The 24,425-nt window shown below is 40.6% G+C and overlaps 1 protein-coding gene and 1 long non-coding RNA gene across 2 annotated transcripts in view; one reads left to right on the forward strand and one right to left on the reverse strand.

Annotated features, from left to right (window-relative positions):
* Positions 1-636: 636 nt before the first annotated feature.
* LOC146308672 (uncharacterized) overlaps positions 637-24,425 on the reverse strand; it is a 79,299-nt gene continuing 55,510 nt past the window's right edge. The window contains exon 3 of the long non-coding RNA XR_014772639.1: positions 637-1,104. This is a non-coding gene — a long non-coding RNA (uncharacterized LOC146308672). The remainder of the gene's footprint in view (positions 1,105-24,425) is intronic.
* The window catches only part of zbtb7c (zinc finger and BTB domain containing 7C), a 39,190-nt gene continuing 34,328 nt past the window's right edge, over positions 19,564-24,425 (forward strand). The window contains exon 1 of the mRNA XM_084746426.1: positions 19,564-20,257. The gene's annotated coding sequence lies outside the window, so the exon portion shown is untranslated. The remainder of the gene's footprint in view (positions 20,258-24,425) is intronic.

A 24,425-nucleotide genomic window follows, 5' to 3' on the forward strand; every position in this document is an offset into this window, starting at 1 on the left:
GGGGGCTTTCACACCGGGGACTGAAGCACGGCTCGAGTCCAGTTTCTTTTTAGTTGAAGTGGAGGGAATTATTCATGACACCGTTACACAAGCATTTGACAGTGAAATACACCTTAACGACATCTTTAGGACAAAACTAATGACAGCCAGTGTCAAAACTACCCACATGTGACAGCTTATAATGCAAGGTTAAAACATGAAGATAAACCGTTTCTTTAAGTTTGATAATGTCAAGTTGTCATAACAAAGATATTATTGGCTTGGTTAATGCCAAGTTGTCATGGCAACGGTCATAAACACTGATAAAGACTCCTTCATGGTCATGACAGTGTAATGACAGTCTTATGCACACCCCTTCAAATAACTTTTTACAACAAGGCCACTTTTCTTCAGAGAGGGTTTAAAATCATGTTTCACAAAATGGATGTTTGAGTGGATTTTTTTTTTTTTTTTTTTTTTATTATTATTATTATTATTTTCTTTAGCCCGGGTTTTGAGAGAGGATGTGATAGACACCACGCCTGCTGAATCTCTCACTGAGTCCCCCGTGACTCATGGGTGACATTTCGGCACATTTCTTATCTATGTGTGCATCAAGTACCCAGCCGTCTCTGGGTCCAACATCAACCAAAACCCTCTTAAACAGCAAAAAGCGAGTGACGGTCTACACAGTGGCTCAGCATGATCTCTTTATTGTCTCAAACTGTAATTTAACAGTATATTATAGAGCACTGAAGCCTAAAGAAATCAATTTTTTTTCTTACCCTGTTTGAGATATAATCAATTTCAGGTTCAGTTACAGAGCTGCACCACTGAGGCGTCTTGAACTCTGGTTGAAAGATCATCTCTGCAAACACTGAGCCACCCTGCTGAGTGTGAGTTTTGTGATTAGCGAGAGTGAAATACCAGTACCATCTGTCGAACTGCCAAGCTACCTGACAGCACATGACGTCTGTGATCGTGGGCTGACATCTTCAAGCATCTCAGTCGAGCGCGCTGCCGATTACACGCTTGTTTGAGGCCGACGATGGACTGATGACCTGTCCAGGGTGTTTCCTTCCTCTTGCCCAGTGCATGCTGGGAGAGGATCTGGCTCCTCGTGACCTTGAAGAGTGAAAGATGGATGTTTGATTATTTCGCTAACCTCTTTGGGAGTTTCAACATAACCTTGGTGCAGAGTTGAGGTTTCATTGTCAGAGCACGAGCTTTACTTTTCACTGTGCTTATTCCACGTTATTTCAACTCATTCTGCTGTAAATGAAAATAAAGAAGAAAAAGTGAACGAATCACAGATGCACAATTGGCATGCCATTAGTATCAGCTGATAAAATGTGTAAGATCTGCAGGGGTTTATTGGCAGAATATGTCAGAAACAGAATATAATATTCTTAAGTAAGTTTTCATCAGTGTATAATCACCTGAAAATAAGAATAATCGTGGTTTTGTTACCTTAGAATGAGCCATTTAGATCAAACAAAGGGAGAGGTTCCTCTTCCACACACACATGACACAAGGAGGCTAATCAGAGCAGGTGACATCAATCAGTAAGTGTGAATAAAGACAAAGACAGGAAGTAAAGCCACATAAACTAGAAGAAAGGTAAGAACTTCAAAATAAAGCAGGAAATAACTGAACAGAAGCCCAAAGCCATAACACCTGATGTTCTCTGCAATTAGATGGGGAAATCAGAATGTCAGAATCAGTTATCTGCAAAAAACTCAATATTGTGCATTTGTAAAATTCATTAAAGGGATAGTTCACCCAAAAAAGAAAATTCTACTACTTGAAATACACTTGTCATTTTTGATATAAGAGACATAAATGTGCACTAATTAATAACGCAACTGATATATTTTCTTGGATAAGGACAAGAATATTCAATTTAATGCAAGAAGTGACAGCGTTACAGAGTGTAACAGTGGTTCGGGGCAACTGTAACACCGAAAAAATGCTTTAGTAGAAGGTTTTTTTTAGGCCCTATATGGTTAAAATTCTTTTAGATGTCAGGAATTGCATGCATTCAAAGCTAAAGTCTGTTTCATTTTTGCATAAGACTAGGCAGCTATTCTAGTAGTAACTAGATTTGATTTCAGTTAAAAGTAATTTTAGCTTTAAATTTATTGAAATATGTTCATTTTCTCACAGAAAAGTATCTCAGCAGAGACATAAAAACACGTGGCTAACACCTATATTAGCATAATTTTAACCAATACCTAGAGATAGAGAAATTCACATCCTAAACTTTAAACAGCAGAAGACAAATATGAGAAAACTGCACATGTGCAGGGTAAGTCTCCTTAAATGATAATGTTGTAGTTTTCACATCTGTAGAAAACAACTACAACCACATAAAGAAACAGAGCTTCAGAGAATATCACATGTAACTGCCTTCTGCCTAAAGTGTTGATGAAGCTCACTGATGACCTGATGGGTGTCATAAAACCAAATTATCATAACTGCCCTTTATATTAAGAGTCATCTAATTTGGATGATGTGTGGGCAACGTACTTCTAGTAATAAGCTGCTGAATGCCCAAACTGAATTCTAATGTGAAGCCCACAAAATATTGCATGATTTAAAAGCAGAAATGTGTTTCTCAGACGCCATCAACCATGTTAACCATAAGGTTAAATATGATGTACACTAACGAGCCATAAGCTCATGTCCTCTCCCTCATAAAATTATCATGTAAAACTGATAACAAGCCCAGAAGGTGAGTAAACTGTTGAGTGTTCAAGAAACACAACAACCATCTGCGATGCAGTTTCCTTTCCACCTCCCCCAGTTCACACACGTCTTGCAACTTCCTTCTGTATATGTGAAAATGAGGGCGATCGATTGAGCTGGAGCTGAGCGCAGGGAGATGTTGATGGTGCTGCGGCAGGGCCCTGAGCGAGTTGTTGATAGGTCGTCGGGTCACACACCCACCCACTCCTCATTTCCCATACTGCTGACAGGCTAGAGCTCAAACCAGTGGTAGGCGTTGCTTTTCAAGGTGAGGTTTGGGGTTAAGACTTATCTTCATTATCTGCAAGTTATTGGTTTCAGTTTTATATATATATGTGTATTTTAGCTGTTGCTGTCTTTCACTTTTTGTCAGCACCGCCAGGGTCCTAAGACGGTGGGGTTTGGGGGCCATGTTTAAATGACTGTGTGTGTGTGTGGGCATACATAATAAATCCCCTTTCACGTTTTGCATACAACTCCCTGCAGTTCCTCTAACTTTCACTGAATTACTGTGTGGTAAAAGTCACGTCTACAAATAACTTAAGGGCAATGCCACCCAGTGTAAGAGCCACAAAGTGTATCATCACGTTGGTAGATTTAAAATTCACACACATATACTTTAATTGTCTATTTGCCTCTCTTTCATCTTCACTTGTAGATGAAGTACCAGTGAGGGAAAGTAACTAAGCTCATTTATTCAATTACAGTACTTAAGCACAATTTGGTACTGTAGTGTACTGTGTGTTTCTATGGTGCACTGCAAGCATCAGATTGAAAAATGCCAAAACCACAAAACCGGCAGTATTTGGGGAAAACACGCTATTTATATGTATCTGTTTATTTGTTCTCTCTGTGTGAGACAGGCCTTCAAGTAACTTTAATGTAAACCTATCAGGTGACGTAGTAAAAACGTCCGTATATGGAGTGGATCGGGTGGAGGGTAGATCAAATAAACACAGGATTGGGTCAGGGTTCATATCCTGTGTGAAACAAACGTTGGTGCTATCTAAACTTTACATACTTTACATACATCACATGCGCATGTCAAACCATGACCTTTTCCTAAACCTACGCAGGTAGTTTTAATGCCTAAACCTGTCCAACTGCGATTATTTCAGTTTAAGTCCCACACGGAGCAGTGAACGGAGCGTGGACTGGTAGCTGGCAAGGTGCCAGTTCACCTCCTGGGCACTGCCGAGGTGCCTTTGAGCAATCCCTACCTGCTCAGGGTCGTCTGACTATATTTATATACGTATGTGTGCGGCTCCCTCGCTCTGACATCTCTCCAATGCATGTCTATAGATTTTGTTTGTGCAGGTGTGTGTATTACAGCAGAATGAAAACTGTGATTTCCCCTTGGTGATTAATAAAGTTTGCCTTCTTCTTCTTCTTCCCTTCATCAAAGCAGTCAAAAGGACAAGTGACTAATTAAAGTGCCTGAGCAGAAGTGGCACCTTTCATATGATCCACAGCAGCCTTTTTATAGGAATATACTCAAACAGGACGGGGTTTGGGTATAAAAAAATGACCTTTTGTTACAAGTGAGTAAACTGTCCTCCAACTATGTAGAAACAAGGCTGATTTAAGAAAATGATGTTAGTTATGAATAAATAACATTACTTGTATATGTGGACAGTTGTTTGCTTGCATCTTGTCTAGTTAGGATGTGGTATTTACTTGTTATCAACTGCAGCAAGCCAGCTGAGTTTGGTTGTAGAAAGGACTAGAAGTGTTCCTTTTCATGACAGCAGTAAGCTCTTGCTTTTATTTCATGTTGTTGGCAAATGGCCATTGTGCAAGCCGGATAATCAAATTGTCAGTGTGCATTAAACACCCTCAAACCGTTTAACACACACCTACCTGTTGATTATCCCTTACATATGTATGTATGCAACACAAAGAATACTTTGACAGGCAGATTTTTAAAGTGTAGCCTATATGATGCGAAACTGCTTCCTTGCTCAGTCTTTTTTTATTCATATCATGAATTTAAAAAATGCATTTCAAAGATAGAAAACATATTTTATATATTCTTATAAAACAGCTGAAAGTCCACAGTGCTCTCTTTGTTTAAAATGTGCCAAACCCTCCTGCACTTTAAGACAAAATTTTCCAGTTCACTGTGTGCAAAGCACAAAACCATTAGACATCATGTAAACCTTTAATCGGCCTCCGTGTGTCTGCATGTGTGTGTGCGAGTGTGTGTGAATGTGTGTGTGTGTACCTCGTGCGCAGGTTGAAGGGGAGTGAAGCCTATTTTTAAATGACGAAAATTGCTTTAAGGGCACACAACAAAATTGGCACCCACCACTATCACCACAATTGTTCTTGCCATATCCAAAAAAGGGCCAATTTTGTCAATTTTGTTTGGCAGCTTCAGGAGGACAGCCTCTGCTTCATGGACGTTTATTATAAAGCTGATGGGAAGTGTTGAGGCTGCGTCAGCAGATCGGGTTCGGAGAAGTCTCAGAGAGAAACGTACACAACTCTTAGAGCAAGTTCCTTTTTTCGTCAATGAAAGACTGATCACGATAACACCGGGCGACTTCTGGTTAACTAATCCATGATAAACAGAGCACAAACACTGAGTTGGTTTTGAGCATGAGCTGTTGTTGTGTGAGTCAACTCCCCTGTTCTTGTGGATGACTTTTTCTTTTTCATCGCTGAGTCATCTATTCGTACAAATGGCTGATGGATTATTTATACAGTAATTGAATGAACACAAGAAGTGCTAAAAATGAATCTTAGGGAGTCTTATCTTCAAAATATGCAACTTTATACCCTAATTAAAGTGGATTCTGGATGTAATTCTGCAGAAACATTTTCTTTTATAGTTTCAAGTCCAGTCCCAAACCATTACTCGCTCCAACTGTGTTCGGTGACCCCTCTCCATCTTCACATCATCTCATCATCTGAGCAGACCCTCAAACTGACGCTCCGTCCATATGTGAAATAATTCTTCCTACGCCGAGTCCCCGTACGGGGATAGGTTGTGTCGAAAGTCCAAAAGTTTGAAATAGTAAGCGAAAGACTTGCCAATGGTTAGAGATTGCATAAAAATGAACACAGTGAAAGAGGTGGGTAGAGGGTAAGCTGGTAACTGAGAAAAATAGAGACAGATGGAGGGAAGGAGAAGGAAATATTAGATGTAGAGAGGAGAGTAAATTAAGAAGAGATGGATGGATGGGTAGATGGATGGAAGGGGGAGGCAGGGAGGGAGGGATGGAGAGAAGCACAAAGAGAAAAAGAGAGAGGGATGAGGATGAAGTGTGAGTTTGGCTCAGTGAGAGCAGCTGTATAGAGGACACTGTGGGTGGAAGTGGTAGAGTCGTGGGTGAGCTCAGAGTTTAACTGCCAACCCTCCCTGGTTTCACAAACTGTCCGTCACACACACACACACACACACACACACACACGCTTGCATACATACATGCTTACTTGCACACACACACACACACACACACACACGCACACATGCAGAGTTTTAGCTTGACAACCTGAAAAACTTTCCATCTCGCTCAGTATACGCTCAGAAATACAGGCGCTAACTGGAACCATAAAGCGTTCTTCAGCTCGTTCCAATAGGAGAACCCTTTTTGGTTCCTTCTGGCTTCACTTAGTACCCCTTTAAGATAGTTCTACCCAACATAAAGGGTTATATCTAAAACCATCTGTGAAAGGTTTCATCCAGAACCCCACGAGAGGTTCTAAAAAGAACCCCTCTCAGGTGAACGCACCCTGAAAGTTCTATTAAGAACCCTTTTATATGCCAACCTAGCAAGTGTGTCCCACTGAGTAGCATTTTATATCCTAGAGTTTCATCTAGAACCCACTCAAAGAGTTCAGCTAAGAATGTTTTTATATTCGAAGAGTTTGATCTAGAACCCACCAGGAACCCATTTATAGTCCAAGAGTTTTATCTAAAAATCACTGAGGGGGTTCTACTAAGTTCTCCTACAGAGAACCATTTTACATTCCAAGAGTTCCATCAAGAACGCACTTGGAGGGTTCTACTGATAACCCTTTCATATTATGGTACAAAGAACCCTTGACAAAAGAGTTCTTCAAAGATCTCAACAATCCTTGAAGACCTCTTTCTTCCAAAAAGGGTTCTCTGGATTACAAGGGACCCTTGATGAAACTTTTATTCAAACAAGGGCTCTTCACAGGCAAACGGTTCTGAGTAGAACCTCAGTCCTTCAGGAGGAACCCTTTTGCGGCCCTTATTTCTAAGAGCGTAGACACGAGAGGAATCTATGCCTGTAATGAGCAGTATGCTTCCTGTGACACCCTGCTCACACTGGGTGATACATTGGCGAAGACAAGCACGTTGTAACTACAGTCATGGCGAAGTCGGTGCAGGAGGGAAATGCTGTTGTGGGCTTGTTTTGTTTGATGTTTTGACGACAACATACATGACTTGAGTGGGAGGGCGTGGGTGGGGTGGGGCTTCAGGCCCATTTGCGCACATTTGTGTGCAGTCAATTGCAGGTTGCTTCTTCTTGCCGAGACTTCTTCTATGATAAATAATGAGAGCAGCCGATCCTGAAATAGAGTACCCCCCCCAACCCCACCCTCCTCCCTTGTCCCTGTGGTCCGCTCTTGTGAAGCTCCCGTCCAGCCGTGACTTTTCCAAGCGATCCCCTCCCTGCTGCCTCCTCCGTTATGGTTAGCATGCCGGCTAAATCTGTAGCCATGCGTCTGTAATTAGGCTTCGCCTTTGCTGGATTGAGTGCTACACACTGGCAGCTGGCAGGCCGGGGCACTGCAAACACACACACACATGCACACAGACGCACACACACGCACGGTGAGACATGCATGAACGAACGCATGCACGTAGGCGCACATTTTATCTCATGTAAAGTAAGTGGATAGAGGGTACGCCAGGACAGACTGTCTGACAGTTTAAAATGGGGTGAAGTGCTGGGGTTAAAGGGATAGTTAGTCTAATAGTCAGTGTATTACAGGCATTAGATGGCAGTCAGCATGTCCATCTCCACCTTGAAAGAAAAAAATCAATATTAGTTTAAGTGTACGGTATATTTAGAATATTTTCAACACTTTACTTTGTCATCAGACACCCTTTTCTGAAGGGAAACCACTTTTATATAAGCCAAATATCGCTCTCTCCAAACCAACCAAACTCCACAGGCGAAATAAGTAATTTTACCATGAGTGGCTGGTCTATCACTGCCTCAATCTGTTAGTTAGTTTGTGTTATTGTATGACTTCTGTGTTTTAAAAGGATAGTTTGGATTCACTGAAATCACACACTAACACAAACAAACCAGCAGATTTAGGCATCAGTTAACCAGCAACTCGTGGAGCAACTCTTGTGCTCTATAAGGTAAATTTACTAATTTCACCTATGGAATTTGGTTGGTTTGGAGAGAGAGCGATATCTGGCTTATAAAATGGCGGTTTCCTGGCAGAAAAGGCTGTCTGACAGCAAATAAGGTGATGAAAAATATTCTAAACATAGCATACACTTCATATGATCTAGATTTTTTTAAGTGGACCTTTTTATTAAAGTGGCTAAAATATATTTTGTTGTTGACCCTGTCCACAGTAGTGCATTGCTCAGCTTCTGCGCTGGCACTCCTCTCTGCTTCTCCAAACTGGGGGTGCGCCGACCGCCATTTGCAGTGTTACACTTTGTAATACACTGTCAACTATCGATAAGTGCCTCATACAAACCCACTTCAAATTATCCAAACTATTCCTGTAAAAGGGGGTGAAGTGCTGGGGTTAAAGAACAAATGGAGCCAATATGAAGCGTGAAATTCTCATCATCACCCATCACTCCTTGGCCTTCTTCATCATCAACATAATTCTCCTCAATGCATTACTCCTCTCTTCTTTTGATTATTTACCTCTGTCTGAGTGTCTTTCACCCTCCTTGCTTCATCCCCAGCTCTTCCTCTTCCCCCCGGCCCTCCCGCCCTCTTTCTATCCCTCCCTCCCTCACTTGTCCTTAGACCACCTGCTTGCAATCAAATCTCCCTCCCCAAATTCTTTCTATCATTCCCACTTCTCCTCTCTCACCTCTTCCCCTGCTCAACGCATCCCATCCCAGTGCTGTTGAGTGTGGAGTGGGCAGGTTGACCTGGCAACACTAAAAACCACAGTAGTTATGAGAGCTTTTTACTTCCAGCTATATATATTATCAAAAAAAAAACACACACAGAAAAGAAAGACAGACACGTGTGATGTTACCTCAGCCCTGTTGCCGCCCAGTGAGGGGGCTCCAGCGCGAGGCAGCACGCACATGCAACAGCACATGCTGATACACAGAAGCACAAACACCTGCAGGTGTGCACACTTTAAAAACCATTGCATGTAAGTCAAACAATGTTCCCATGGTGCACACACACAATCGCCTCTTTATCAATTGTTTAACTGAGCACTTAAAAACCAGTCATACAATAAACACTGGCTTCCATCGTGAATGACAGTCAGTCAGGGAAGTTTTAAATGGAAAACAAATATTAACTGTGACAAATGTAGCATAGAGACAAATAGCTCATGTATCTGGGTACTGTACTGGCTAAAAAAAACATATTTTGTGATTATGGAAGTTGCTGGAAAGAGGAAAGTGTTTGATAAGGCATGCGGACCAGTGTTAAGACATTTAATTGGCCTTTTCCACTGCCGCTTTTCAACATGCCACGCAGAGCCACACTCTACTGCACCGAATTGCGTTTCCATTATCACTTTCAGCACACCGAGCTGCGCCCAGCCGCAACTGAGATGGACCTACTCTGGAGCAAAGCAATCCCGACCCTCCTCCAAGCGGGCTGTGGTGATGTCTCGTCAGCTGCGGCCAACCCATGACGAGCCTCCTTTCGCCCCCTCCAACAAGCGAAGGGACTCTAAGAATTTGATCAAGGCGTCAAGCTTGCTTGCTATTGGAGCGGAAAGCAAAAAGGAGCCGGATTTGGAAAGGTTCAGTGGATGGGAGCTGCCATACCTCACCTCCCATGACCACACCTCCCTTTGGGTATAAACAAGTACGGGAAAAGAAGCCAGTCAGTAAGTGTGTCAGTGGCAAACACTTCATCACAGGTTAGTTAATGATGTTACTGAGTAAATGACGTGCCGTGCCTGTAGACCAAAGTGAATGAGAAAAGAGTCTTACCGATGGTGCAACTAAAGTTTTTACTGTGAAAAAATATGGCCCTGCCATGAAACACCTGTTTTTAGAATGAAGTTTGGTTCAACAGTACCAAAGCAGCAAAATAAAGTGTCTTAACAATATAAAAAGTGGCAGATGTCTAAAATACGCCGCCTGGAGATTCAGTGAGGTTGACGCATATGTCGGTTCCGTCCACTTTGATGGATGCAGACTGACAAGACCCCCATTTCTTTAATTTTTTCTATGTAACTATGTGCCGTTTATTGATTGGCAAAGACAGCACAGTTGCTCACTTGACTGGCCAGAGGATTTGGCTTCCTACTGGCTGATATGGTTTTCTGATTTTAAACTGGAAGTAGTATTGACTGCCAGTCAAATTAGAGCGGTTGTTTTCACCCAAGAAGGGGTGGGGCCATGACGCATGAGCAAAATACCCGGATGGGTTTCTCTCATCCATTGCAAGTATAGGAAAACGTAGCTCATGTAATTGATGACAACTGGACATAGGCATGTCATGTATATTTCTTTGTGCTCACATAATTGCAATGTGAAACCAAAACTAACCAGATCAAATGTATACAAAGTTAGAAAAGCATGAGCCTTGGTTGAAACCTTGTGTCGGACTTTCAGGTGTGACAAGGCCCTAACTCTCGGCAAGAAAAAGAATATTTCACAAAATGTCAAACTATTTTATTAACAGCCTCCATTCGCAGCATGTCTAATTCAGATAATTAAAATACAGAATGTAGAAACCCAATCCCATGACTAACTGTGCTGTACTGTCCAATAAAAGTCAAGTATCTTCCTCAATCAAACGACCATGAAGATGTTTAAATAAAACATTTCCTGTTCTTTCAGCAGTGTGTGTTTTTCCTTCTCACTAGCATGGCTTGACACCCATAACTTGTGCTTTTGTGGCCTATAACAGCCTGCTTGTTTCTGACCAGGGCCTCTGATTCCCTGTTGAGATGAAAGGCATCGAGGCCAGTCATTTGTGTCAGCGTGTGGTTTCATCAACCCTGCCAGGATGCTCTCGAGCTCCGCTGGTCCCTGTAGTCACATGCCCCACCAGTGGCATGGCTATTTTAGCTGCTCTGAACTGCAAAACCCACAATCCTCTACTGACCAGCACCCTCTCCTCTCTGCTGGCCATAATGATTATGTGGATATTGATAGACCAGGGGGATTATTATCATTCACTGAATATACTTTTATATTGTCCCACATGTGACTGGCTTAATCTGGAAAACAGTAAACAAGTGATCATGACGGAGAGCTGTATCCTTCCATTCGCTCCCTGCCTGTCTTTATTTTGTTTTGCTAAGACCAGAGGTTGCCGTACAGTATCAGCATTCAGAGTATCTCAGCTGAAGAATGTAAGGGTTTATTGAAATACCCAATCATGAGGCTTGACCCAATCAAGCCCAATAATATAATGGACAGTTTTGGGAAAAGCAAATTCCTAAAAATGTAATTTGCAATCAAAAAACAATAAGATGAAGAAAATAAAAATAAAAAAAACTGCCCCCCCCCCATTTTAGTTTGCTCTCACTTAAGAATACTTCATCTGTGAGTAAAATCGAGTGTGGGTCTGAGGTCAACACCGTACACTTCTGTTTGGAGAGCAAAACATCACATTTTTTGGAAACATTTTTAATGCACCCACTCTGGCCCGGCAGTTAATTAGACAGCTGTGAGTTGAAATCTGACCTCTGATGAACCATCACTGCATAATATGAAAATATTGTACAATATGTTTTAATTCCATTAAGCTTCGACACACTTTCAGTCGAGAGTTTGAGTGATTCTTTACATGACCACTTGAGACCTGATATTTTACCACTTTATGTTGAAACTGGACAAAATATATCAGTCTGCAGGTAGAAATGATGGTATCTAGCAACACTACGAGATTTAGATTTGGAGTTTTAAATGAAATGTTTAGGAAAATATATGATCTCTTAACTCTTCAGTCATTATGAGTTCACTTTGTCCAATAATTTTGGTTTAGGCCTAAAATACCTGCAAAATAACTCAGACACACTTTATGTTCCGTGATAAACATACGTTAGCATGCTAACACGTTAAACTGAGATGGTCAGAAATGTAGCTGAAACTATTGCCAATTGAGATTAATTAATATTGTGCATCTATTTAGCAACATCCAACAGAAAATACAATTTCTTTGTTATCTAATCATGTTTTCTTCCTGTAAAACAAAATGTGGTATCTTGCGTAGACTTGAACCACCACCATCAATCCTCAGCTTTTAGCGGCACAGAGCCAAGAGTCATTTGTTAGCTAGTTAGCAACAGCACGGTATGTTCTCCATGTTTGTTATGACATGCTAACTTTTCAACACTCAAATCCAATTCCTGTGTTATATCCAATTTGTCTATCCTGTTTTACTTTGAAAAACTTCCTGATAGGGAAGCTAGATACTCTCGAAATGCTGTTTCTTCTGGGCTTTAAAACTGCAAAACATCAGCATGTTAACATTGTTAGCATGTTTGTGTGCCAATTTGCATTAATATATAAGTACAAATTCACATAGCCACTGGCATGGCTCTATAGACTCTTGTTTAAATATGCATCAAGAGTGAGTTTGCTATTCAAATTAGCCAGTTAATCTGAGCAAACTTGGGGAATGAGTGGGAAAGCCCTTTCTTATATTTTATTCTTGTAGTATTTCCTTTCTTTCTTATTCGGTGCACAATTACATTAAAATTTGAACTTTTTACTTGAAAACATATGTGCATGATTGATGTGTGTCTTTTGTTTTTGTTTATGTTTTACGAGACGATATTTTGTCATATTTTAGATGCTTGTTGTACAGCAGGTCTATAATGGTGTCTGGCACGCTCAACTCAAATGTGTTTAGAGTTTAATGGATGCCAATCAAAAAACTCACAAAATAGAATCACAAAATAGTATTACAGGTGCAGACCACAGAACTTCCTAGCCTAGTATAAATAGTAGACGGAGCTTCCCGGGTCTGAAAAGTGAAGTCATTGCTGAAGTGCCTTAAACCTGCAGTTCTTCTAATGGCCAGCAGGGGGCGACTCCACTGGTTCTATATTCTGTAGAGTTTTGTACGAAAATGATCCTACTTTTCACTTGATATATGACCTCAGTAAATAGTTTTCTAATGAGTTTATCGTCCCAGTTGCTAATTTTCTAGTCTTCTTCAATACAGCATGATGTTCATTTTGTAAATTCTGGTCCCATTTAAAGTAAAGTAGATGATAAGGGAGGTTATGCTTCAGGGCGGAGCTACCATGTCATTGATGGGTCCGATTATTGAGTCTGTCCAGTGCAACACATGAAAATCAGATCAAACGGTCAAACTAGACGGTGTGGATCAAGATGATGTTCTTCCATTGCCTATTTACTGCCTGAAATGCTTTTACAAACATGATTTAGTGTACTATTTTTAGTTTTAATGCAAGAAAGATTGTGAACAGGCGGCCAGGTCGTGTCTAGAAGGGAACACTTTTGCAAAACTCTAACCAGATTTTTCTGTTGTTTCTTCATTTTGCATGTTGTTATGTTTTATAATGTAACAACGTTATGGTTGACATCTGGGTAGAGACAAAAAAAAAACCAAAACAACAACACCTGGTTACGGTTTGGGAAAGACCATGGTTTGGCTTAAAATGATCACTCTGGCAAGATTTTTGGCGGGTCTGGAATTCCTTTCTAGATATATACCTTTGTGTTTCAGATCAAAGTGTCAAACTAGGCAGTGCTGATCAAACATGAATCAATATTCTGTTTCCACACTTCCTATTTTAACCTAAAATATTTCTGAAAACATATTTTAGTGCGCTGTTTAGTTGTAATACGAAAAACTTTGTGGGCAGGCCGACACTTTTTTCTGCTGAGCAAAAAACCAAGAACCGCCCAAGTTGCAGTGCGTCACCCACTAGCTCCACATACTAATCGTTACTGCACATGCTCTGGTTGCAAAAACCCACAATGGCAAACCCCATTGTGCAAAACAGGTTTCAAACAACCAATCAACCAACCACGGTTGGTTCACACTTGGTGCTGACCCAAAAAAATACAAAAACTCAACAAAACCCGTGAATAAGTGTCTGTAACACCTTTAATGTTGTAGAGCAGGTGAAGGAAACTGACACGTTACAGCCCCCCTCAATATTTAGCCTGACACCAAAAATCCCAGATAACTAACCAACTTGATTCTTTTATATGAGCCGATGGGAAGAGGGCAAAGTTGTGACAATCACCTTTCCCACTTACTTTCATTCTCAGGAGTTGTTGTCTCGTCTCCACCAGGGGGGTGTATCTGCTGAGACCCAGAGACGAACGCTGTTTCTGTTTAAGGGCCCTACTGACAAAACCACAACAGACTGATGGCAGGTATCGAGAACTGCTGATAACAGACACCTTAACCTTTATAGCTGTCTCTCTCTCTCTCTGCGGAGAGGAATGAATCCTACACCACATCCTGTCAACCCCACATCATCGCGGCCCCCGACAAGACTGCTGCAAAAACAGCATGCAATAAGCAGAGCAGAAAATGTGGGCCAGGAGGAAGACTGAAACCTCGAAAAAAAAATGCTCCGTGAAATTTTTAAAATTCATTGAAAGCAAATAGGATGAGCATGGCACCATTAAAAATCTTCATCAGTCGTGTTTTCAGTGAAACAGCCACACTGCCTGCCTGTCCCTCAGTGATGGCGTTATTGCCCACCCAAAGCTCTCCCACCTCCTCTCTCAGTGGGTCAGCTGGGCCCAGGGTGTGTGGGATGTTGCTGTATGTTGAGGGAGAGGGAAACTGTGTGAAAACTGTGTAGGAGAGGCTAAGAAAAACATTACGGCCTGGCAGCAGTGTTGTAGGGAGTGGAGGACGAGGAGGAGATCAGGGGGAGCAAGGGAACGGGAGGAGAGGGGGAGTGGAGTGCATGGGTATGGGTATGACAGAGGGGAAGGAAGGTAGGAGTGTATGTTTGTGTGCGTGCGTGTTTGTGTGTGTGTGTGTGTGTGTAGGGGGTGGGGGTGGCTGCTGAGGTAATATCTCTGGGAGTGTGGTTAGATCATATTCCTCTCCCTGTCTTCTCATGCTGTGGGTGGGGCTTTGTGGCGGGGCTGGCTGGAAGAAAGGGAGGGGATGGAGAGACAGAGAAAGAAAGAGGAAGAGAGGTGGGGGAAGTAGGAATGGATATGGTGAAAGACGGGCGGAGGTGGGGGGGTTGAGAGACGGGCAGCGCCGACAGTTCTCACTAAAGCGACAGCAGCGTTACGCCCGTGAAGTGGCAAGACTGGTTCACATGAGCTCCTCTCCACCTTTCTCTCATTGTCTGCCTCTTCCTTCCTCCCACTTGTTAACTAATTAGATGCTTTTTGTACTTTAACATAAGTTGGATTATTTATACAGGCAGAAAAACATCTTGACAACACCAAAAATGAAACGTATCAAGCAGACAGGCACTAAGAAGTTGTCAGAAATAACTCTTAATTTTGTTTCTCAAACTTTACTGTATGCTACTACAGGTACTTCAGGGACTTTTTGCCGATGGCTAATTACATGAAGTAACTTTGAAGATATTTTTAGTTATGCCAGGGCCGTGGCTATATGTTTATCACTTGGTCTATCACTTTGCTTTCAACAACTTTTAGGTGCATTAGTATTTGAAACAGATATTCATGGTTTCCAAATGATGAGACGACTTGTAGCGCCTGACACCGGCAGTTTTTTAAAGATATGTTTTGGGCCTTTTATGGCTTTATTCTATGGGACAGCTGAGGATATAACAGGAAAGGGGAAGAGAGTGAGGGGATGGCACGCAACAATGGGCTGCAGGCTAGAACTGAATCCACAGTGGCTGTGCCAAAGTACATGAAGTGCATGCTCTACCAACTTAACTACGAGGGTGACCCCAGACATCGACCATTTTAAAGCCTCTAGAAACCCAAATCCACAATCGCCTCCTAACCATGTAATTTAGGGTCTTATGCACATAATAAAAAGCATCTAAAAAGTATTAGAAACTTTCCTGCATTGGGTTTAAATTTGGCGAGCTTGTGTTCAGACATTCATCACATAAATTATGCATTTAATTCTATGAAACCAATCGTAAAAAATCCACGTCAGTTGCTACGTGGGTGCAGAAAAACTTTTCTGTCCCCACCGCTGCTCTCTCTGCTCTCTGAGTGTGAGCCAACTCAACAAGAGGGAGCTGAAGCCATTATATCACTTCAGACTCCTTTGACACAAACAGTAATTTTACCTCACACAAATCAATATCAGTTTAAGTGTACACTATATTTAGAACATTTTTGCTGCTTTACTTTGCCATCAGCCCTTTCCATCAGGGAACTGAAGCAATAAATCCCCAAAAAACAGTAATTCACTTGGCATTTCTGTCTCGATCCGTGGAAAATAATATTAGTCCGTACTAATGTGTTAAAACACAAAAGTCACACAATAGCACAAACTAACAGGCCGAGGCAACAGCAGACGAGCAACTCCTGTTTCCTGAGGGATAAAATTATTGTTTCCATCCAAGGAGTCTGATGGTGTTTAAGAAATCATAGACGGTGGCTTCAGATTACAACTGGAAAAGCCGTGAAATCATCGTGAGGTCAAAATTTTGATGTGTCCATTAATTTGGTTTAAACGGAACATGGCAATGTTTGCAGTTATTTTTTTAATGCCATTATTTCAAGACCACAAGTTAATTATCTGAGTAAACACAAGGCAGATCTCTCAAGATAACGGGATAATTTATCACAAGAAAACAACTTTTGTTTTCTAAAGATCATGGGATAATTTACTATTTCTAAGTCCCGCCCCTTTTTGGTCTGTCCTCCAATAACATTTGGGCATGTTTGGTTCCCAACAGTACAACTTTATCCTTTCCTGTTCTATGATTTCAAAGATGGTGCCTGTAAAGGTGACATATAGTAACATCATAAGTTAGCTAAAGTTAGAGAAGCACTAGGTAACTAGCGTTTTGCTAATATAACTATCAGATATAACTTGGTAGCCAAGGCTGATGAAGATTAACTAGCTAGTTAGCCAGCATTTTGCTAATATTAGGTAACCTGACAGTACAGTATATGTTACTTTTACAGGAGTCTCAGCAACATCTTTTAACCCTGTAGTAAGATTTGCTTTTCTTTTTCTTTTAACATACATGATCCTCACTATACCAAAGTACACCTACAGGAAACAGGAAATAAGAAAGGCTAATCAGGGACAGGTGAAAGTAATCAGTGGTCAAAAAGGGTGTTAAAAAAGACAAAGACAGGGAGGAGGAAGAGGAACAGCAAGAACTTCAAAAAACCATGACAGACATTCCTGTCAGCCTCAGATATACAGCACTTTGTCTTTCGAGTTAAATATCAAATGTTAGCATGTTAGCACACTAAACTGTAATGTATCACCTGCTAAATGCTTTCAAGGATAATGACAACATGCTGTTGTTAGCATTTAGCTCACCAACATTTTAGACTAAGGGGCCAAGACATTTCTGAAATTGGATAATTTCTTCCTGAGATGAGGATAAATTCAAGTTCATCCAGAACTAATTGTCTAAGCTTCTTTACCGAAGTAAGCCTGCCGTAAATACTGCTGCATTTTGTTGTGAAATATATCTGCATTTGTTACATTTGGTGTGCTTGGCAGGAAATATGCAGTCACTGTGTGGAGGGCTGCCAGTGTAGTGTCAGATTTTATATGAAGGCCTTGGTACAGCAAATGGTAATCCACACTGAAAATAGAGGGGGCCTAGTACTCACAGTCCATGAGCTGAGAGACAAAGAAGCCACAAATATTGTACAGCGCTTCACCCCATTAATTTGGTTACAGACATGCTAATGTATTGTTGACTTAGTATTTGCTTTAAGGGCTGTTTGATTTAGTGTTACCCTGTCAGAAATTGAACAAACAGAAGTATTAAGAGAGCAGATATAGTCCCTGTAAGCTGCACAGTATCTATGGCCATGGCTGATATAGGAATGTTTAACCCGATGGAAGGAAATGCCCTGTTTTTTGTCATCACTGACGCATCTGGTGGTCTTTGTTTTAAAGATTGGATTTGAGAACCTGCTGTCTTCCTGTAAGGTTGGGTTTTGTATTAACTCCCTGAGGTGCACCTAGTTCTGCAGTTTTTCAGGGACAATAGAAGCTACCTGGACACTTTGGATATTTGTTTCTGTACAGGCATCATATCGAAACATCAGAAAGCAGAAGCACCGGTCTTGGCCTCTTACAACTCCTTCCAGATTCCTGCTGACTCCACAGTTAAGATCGCTCCAAATAGTCCAAAGGTAATTATAACTCAGTTTCATTAGAATTAGATCGAGTCCCTCCCTAACATCCTCTCAACAGTACCGATTAAAGTAGAAAATAAGGAAGCCTATGTTCCAGTAGTTGATGCACAATAAGATTGTCTATTTTGGCCAGCGGATACTGATAAAGTAACCACAGTTCATATTCAACGATGAGCTTCCCAAGTCCAAATGACAGTAACATTGTCTCTGGATTTGTCCATTTGAACTTAAAATAATAGTTTAACACTTTTTCTTTCTCTGTCTTCACCTCTTTCTTTTGAGAAATGTTGGCGTCCTTCCCATTTCTGTTTTGGTAAAGCATGTTAAACTGGTTTTAACTTATCAATCCTTTTATGGTTGCAACTATGGCAAGATTTCTTGGTAACACATTTACCATAGCTTGTTAATCTCACATGTCATGAACACTCCTGGTTGTCAGGTCTGTCTGTGTGTCTACCATCTTCTAAAACCGAAAATGGTTAAAATTCGAACAGTAGTTTGAACATTGAGGCACGGTGTCAAGGGTGATATTGATTGTACATTTTGGCATTTTTATCAATACTGTGCACTGCAACAAATTTAGATGAGTAAAAATCACCCTGGGCTTCTGTTAAAACTCCTCTTCTGTTAGAGTATCACTTTCAAACAGCGCTAGCAGCTCGTGCTAACAGAGCTCAGCTGAGCCTACAGATCCAGTTGAGAACGCCAGTCTGAAATCAGTATCACACCATCATGACACCCAACGAAGAGACAGTAGGAAGGCCGTCTGTTTACCTTTATCTCACCCACACAAGTTTAAAACTATATACAGTACATATACACAAAATATTCAGCCTCTCTTCCTGTATCCTGAGAATGTAAATATCCAAGAGAAGAAGTGACGGAAGAAACTTTTACTCAGTTGGGCATTTCCATTCATGAAACCCACTGGCTATTTATTTGAATGCACTCAGACTGAATTTCAGACGTGTATGAGCATTTTATACAACTTACTAAACTTTTTTAGCTATTTTGGCTTCATCAAAGCCTCAGTGGGTCACTGGGTCAACTGAGACGAAATTTAGTGAAGATATTTTTGGTCCCTAAAGGATGAATTATTACATTCTTTGGATAACTTTAGTGACTCCCTGACTTTCATCTGAGCACCATCATCAGATCAAAGTTTAATTTGTTCAATACATGTTTTATGAGTACAAAACTGACATTCCTGTCATCCTCAGCTGTACTTTGTTTTATGCTAATTTGCAAATGTTAGCATGCTAGCATACTAAACCGAGATGTTAATGTCATTGTAAAAGTAGCACCTATATTAGCATCAGCATGTTAGCATTGTCTTTGTAAATATGCAACATCAATTATATGGTTAGCATGTTAATGTTAGCACTTATCTCAAGGCTCGTGAAGCTGCTAGCATGGCTGTAGACTCTCAGGGTGTTTTTGGAATTTTCCACAGGTCTAAGAACTTTTGGAGGCCCTTCACTTTTTTACTGTTTCTGCACTGTAGGAACTATGAACGATTGTAGTTCTTAGAACATAGTTTTGAGGGACTTTTTTCGCTCACAGCATCCTCTATTTTGTTTTGTTGTTGTCGTAGTTACCGTTGTTGTCATATGTCATGTAGAAGTAACGCTGACCTACCAACCGCTGTCTGTGTAATGTCACCTTAAGGTTCCTATTGGCGGTGCGAATGCAAACAGAAAAAAGTCCTGAAGGTGTGTATTTCTCAAGGAACTCCATGGTGGGTAGAGTCCCTACAACTGTTTGGTCCGAAAAACACCTTCAGTCTTGTTTACTCTTGTTGTGTAAGAGTAAACAAGAGGTAACCAAACTTGCAAACCCTCCAGAGTTTTATTGTTCTCTCCCTATTTCCTCCCGGGACCACAGGTCTCCTATATTTCTGCTGATTTATGACAAATTTTCACATCATATTTTTCTTTTCATTATCACAACCTGTTTCTGGCACTGTACGGCCTGTTTGAGCCCTTCGACTCTATGAGTCTACGGTTTCCACACGGACAATAAGGCAGCTTCACCAAAAGTACCAGACGCTCTGGAAAGAAGAATTCCTGTTTCTGAAGGAAAGTTTTAAAGGTAAGAAACATGCATTTTGCAAAATCTTTCGCATCAGTTTTCTTTTAGGTGCAGAGCAAAAACTAAAATGAATGAAAGAGAACTTATGAATATAGGGGCAACTTATTCTGTATTCTTTCCTGAGAATTAAAGGTGAAATTATTAGTATTTAACATGAAAATTCTAATGCAGTGTACTTATTGTCTTGTTATTTTCATTCTTTAAAAAGTCACAAAAATGCAGAAAATCAAAGTCTCTCAAACTCTGTTTTTTTGTTTTCAAATCCTCCCTGTTTTTGAGGACTCAGGGTTGGCAAGTGTGCTGATAACTGAGAGGATGACAAAGGCAAATAAAATTTCTGCTTAGATCTTCCAGAGGTCTAGGGGCAGCCCTGTGAGGCCATGTAGGTCACTTGTTCAGTGAAGTTCCTGCATGCAGTACGCTGCCATGTCATGACTTACTGTAACATCAAGAGGGACTTGAGAGCTCAAAATCAGGCACGACAAAAACCTGAAATATGGGGACTGACTGTCAGTATTCTATATGGTTCTTTTTGCATACCTCCCAGAGCAGATGGAAGAGGACAAAGAGGTGATAGGTGTTTGTATCTCAGTTGGGCGTCAGACATATGTGGCCTGGTTTTAAGTTTTGGAAGTGAAGAGGGCTGTTTGAGATGTTTTTGCAAACTGACACCTCCCACACACACCTACACACCTCTGACCCATGTTACTGCCTCTAGTTCTAGTTAGCTTGATGGACCAATTTTTTGTTTACGTGAAGAGAGGGGGGTGGACATATATTTGGCATCTAACAGACAGAACAATACAGAGAGAATATATCACGGAAAACAACTTTTTTTTATTTTATCCCATGGTACATGGAACTAGCTGGTCTTTTGAGGATGCCCTGATCAGCTTGATTTGGAGTTGTGTGCATGTTGGTATTGTTGAAATCAACGCAATATATGCTGTCAAGTTATAGTTATCATGGACTGTATAAGATAAGTGGATGTAACCCACAGTGACGGTGATTTGTTTGTGGACCACCGTTTTGAAGCTTCAAGTTTAGCATTATGGCTGTTGTCATCTTGTTTTTCTGGAGCCAGAAGTGACATATTTGGATGAGAGGTGGGGAGGTCATCGTGGTAGCAGATTGACAGGTTACCGTGGTAGCAACTTGTTGATGACAACAACATGGCGCCATAAAGCATGCCCTGCTTTATCATTTACTTTTCTCTAAATGTGACCATAATTTACAAAATGAACATCATGCTGTATTAAAGAAGACTAATAAATAAATAAAACCCACTGGCATATATAGAGACGGACAACAAAACAGCTCTTCAAATGTGAAGACAAAATATCTTGATCGCCCCCTGGTGGCTGGCTGCAGTATAAGTCATAAACTGTACCACCTCCATTTTAATATACTGGACGTGCAAGATGGCAATGCTTGTATCCGAAATATCTTGGCTTCGGTTTTGTACATTGGGAGGAAGTGGAGACATCTTTATTTATGTAAATGATTGAGACCATCAAGTCACAAGGAAAATGTTTACTGGGGTAATAAATCAAGTCAGAAGTAGGGAAATTTTCTCATAGACCTACATACAATCTGACTTCTTTTTTGCAACCAGTGGAGTCGCACCTTGATGGCCGTTAGAAAGAACGCAGGTTTAAGGCATTGCATTGGCTTCACTTCTCATAGCAGGTAGCTATGTCCACTTCTCTTATATGTTCTTTTTTTTTATTATTATGTTTTAAAATATACTTAAAAAAAAAAAAAATCTATTCCTCCCCTGTCTGTTGACATATTTAGCTCCATATTCTGGAGCTGATCTCTGCACTGCTCGGCTGAATCATCTTTAAAGAACTGTGACCTCTGGTATGTAACATGATAAACAGCTGGTTGGATGCCAGAAGAATTGACCATTTTATTATCGGAAACAAACAGAAAAATCTAACCAAACAACAGAAATTATTTTGAGCTTTTAATCTGAAAGCATCATTATACTTTTCACATGCCTCTTGCTCAGCATGGTGCTAAATGACCACCAGTTAATGACTGTCCATATAACCACATCTACTGTTCTTATCAGTGTGTGGGAAGAGGAGAAGAGCTTACAGTACAACATGAAAATCTCAGAACACAACAAAAGCTATTGATGAAACAGATTCCATCACCCAAAACATGGCCTGTGAGCAGAATCAGGTCTATCTGACAGATTTGGTGGATGGGATGGTCACGCCCACTCCACAGGTGGCAGGATGAAAGCAACAGCAGCATGTGGGTGTAACTTCGAGTTGTTGCTTTGTGTACCGCACGCTTTTGTCTTCAGTGCATTCAAAGGGGGTAGTCTTATACCCTGGACCCCAGCTGCATGTACAGTGCAACAAACAAACACCAGGTTAGCAGACACACTGAGAGACGTAATTAAAAATTCCTGATTCTAATCAGTGTTGGAGGTAATATTTATGCATGCCGTAGAGAAAACTTGTTTATACAAAAACAGAATTTGCACAACATTATTCACTTTTAATTTGGTGAGAAATTCAAAATTCTCAAAACTCTGCCTTTGCTCCGCTGCACTGCCCTTGATGTGTCTCCTCTTGCTTAAGTTTCTGAGAAGCCCCAGTAATTAACAGGGTGGTAAACCTTGCCAACGGATTTATGCTAATGATTGTGAGCCACCCCATCATGTTGTTCTAAGGAGCTTCTGTATGAGAAGAAGTTTTGGACAATCTCAAAGATTCATGATTGGACTTTGCGTGAACTTTATATTGATTTAATCCTCAAGTGTTAAGGCCTCATATTTGTGTGTGCCCTTATAGAGATCTTATAGATTATTTCCTCTGGGGAAATCCTATAAAAAAACAGTATTTTAGAAACAAAAAAAAAAGCCAGAATAATAACAGTACAGCTTTCATCTGAAGAAAAGCATGTGACTCGTGGGGCTCATCTAGCTTGCAGAAATAGCTTACCATTTTGGAAAATGATGAGAGGTTATCACTCTTATCTGTAAGTGAAGAAGTTACATTTTAAGTTATTTTATGTTTACATTTTATGTAAATGACCTTTATGTATTGTCAAGAAAGGAAATGTCCCAGTCTATGCAGACTCAAGTGAGCTAATTGGACTGCTAGCTACACGGCTAACTGAGCTAACTAGCTAATGTCAGCTATAGTTAGCAGCAATTAGCAGCTACTCTGGTCATATACTATCCCCTAATTCTTAATTCTCCTTTAATATTGTCTGGAAACAGGTGGGAAAAGCTATCCTGGAAACTATTTTATAACATCTCCTTTGTTCAATCTGTACCGAAACTGAAATGTAAAAATGACAAGTTGTGGTTTTGCTGCTGGTAATGTGCTGGGCTATGTCTAAACTGTGAAGTTTCCTCTGGTTGCCCAGCAACCTCACAGTGACAACAAGACTGCAGGTACTTTAATCCCCCATAAAACCACAACCTGTCATTGTGACATTTTGTTTTTGTATTGTACTGAGTAAAGATACGAATGTGTGAATTAGAGAGGTTCAAAGGTGCTAATAGGTGGATTTTTTTTTACAATTTCACAAATCAAGGCTAGCTGTTTCCCCCTGCTTCCAGTCTTTATGCTAAGCTAAACTAACTGTATCCTTGTAGTTATTCCTTTAAAAGATACTGTTTACATGTATTAATTGCTCTGTATTTCCAACGTGTAAACAGATCCAAAGCTTCCCAGACCTTCTTGGTTGCCTATAACAACCTGTGAACTCGGGATGGTTTCTCTGGGAAAATTCAAAGGATGTGATGAGATGATCTATTGACATGATGCTGATCAATCATTTTCAGTGTTGTGTATGTTACATGATGGTTTTGGCTGAGACCCAGGATGCTCATATGGGCCTAAAGAGTGCAAGCATGTGCATGAGCATTTCAATTAAAGGTCACTATTTTTAATAATGAGGACTGTCTGAAAATTCCACACAGTATCATTAAAAAATATGAGATTAATTATTTTTCACTAATAAGAAGGTTTTCCACGGTATGACTTTGGAGAAGGTGAAGTCATGCTGAGCAAACTGAAGTCTTTGTATTCATGTACTGTGCTGAACTTTGATCATAGTACTTTTTCCAGTAATACTTGTTAGAGTTCAGTTGCTTTTGTAGTTGCACTTCTCAGCCTGTTCATACTAGAGGGAATATTAT

This window comes from Lutjanus erythropterus, chromosome 20 (genome assembly GCF_056507025.1).
Source record: "Lutjanus erythropterus isolate fLutEry1 chromosome 20, fLutEry1.hap2, whole genome shotgun sequence".
In the NCBI taxonomy this organism is placed as follows: domain Eukaryota; kingdom Metazoa; phylum Chordata; class Actinopteri; order Lutjaniformes; family Lutjanidae; genus Lutjanus; species Lutjanus erythropterus.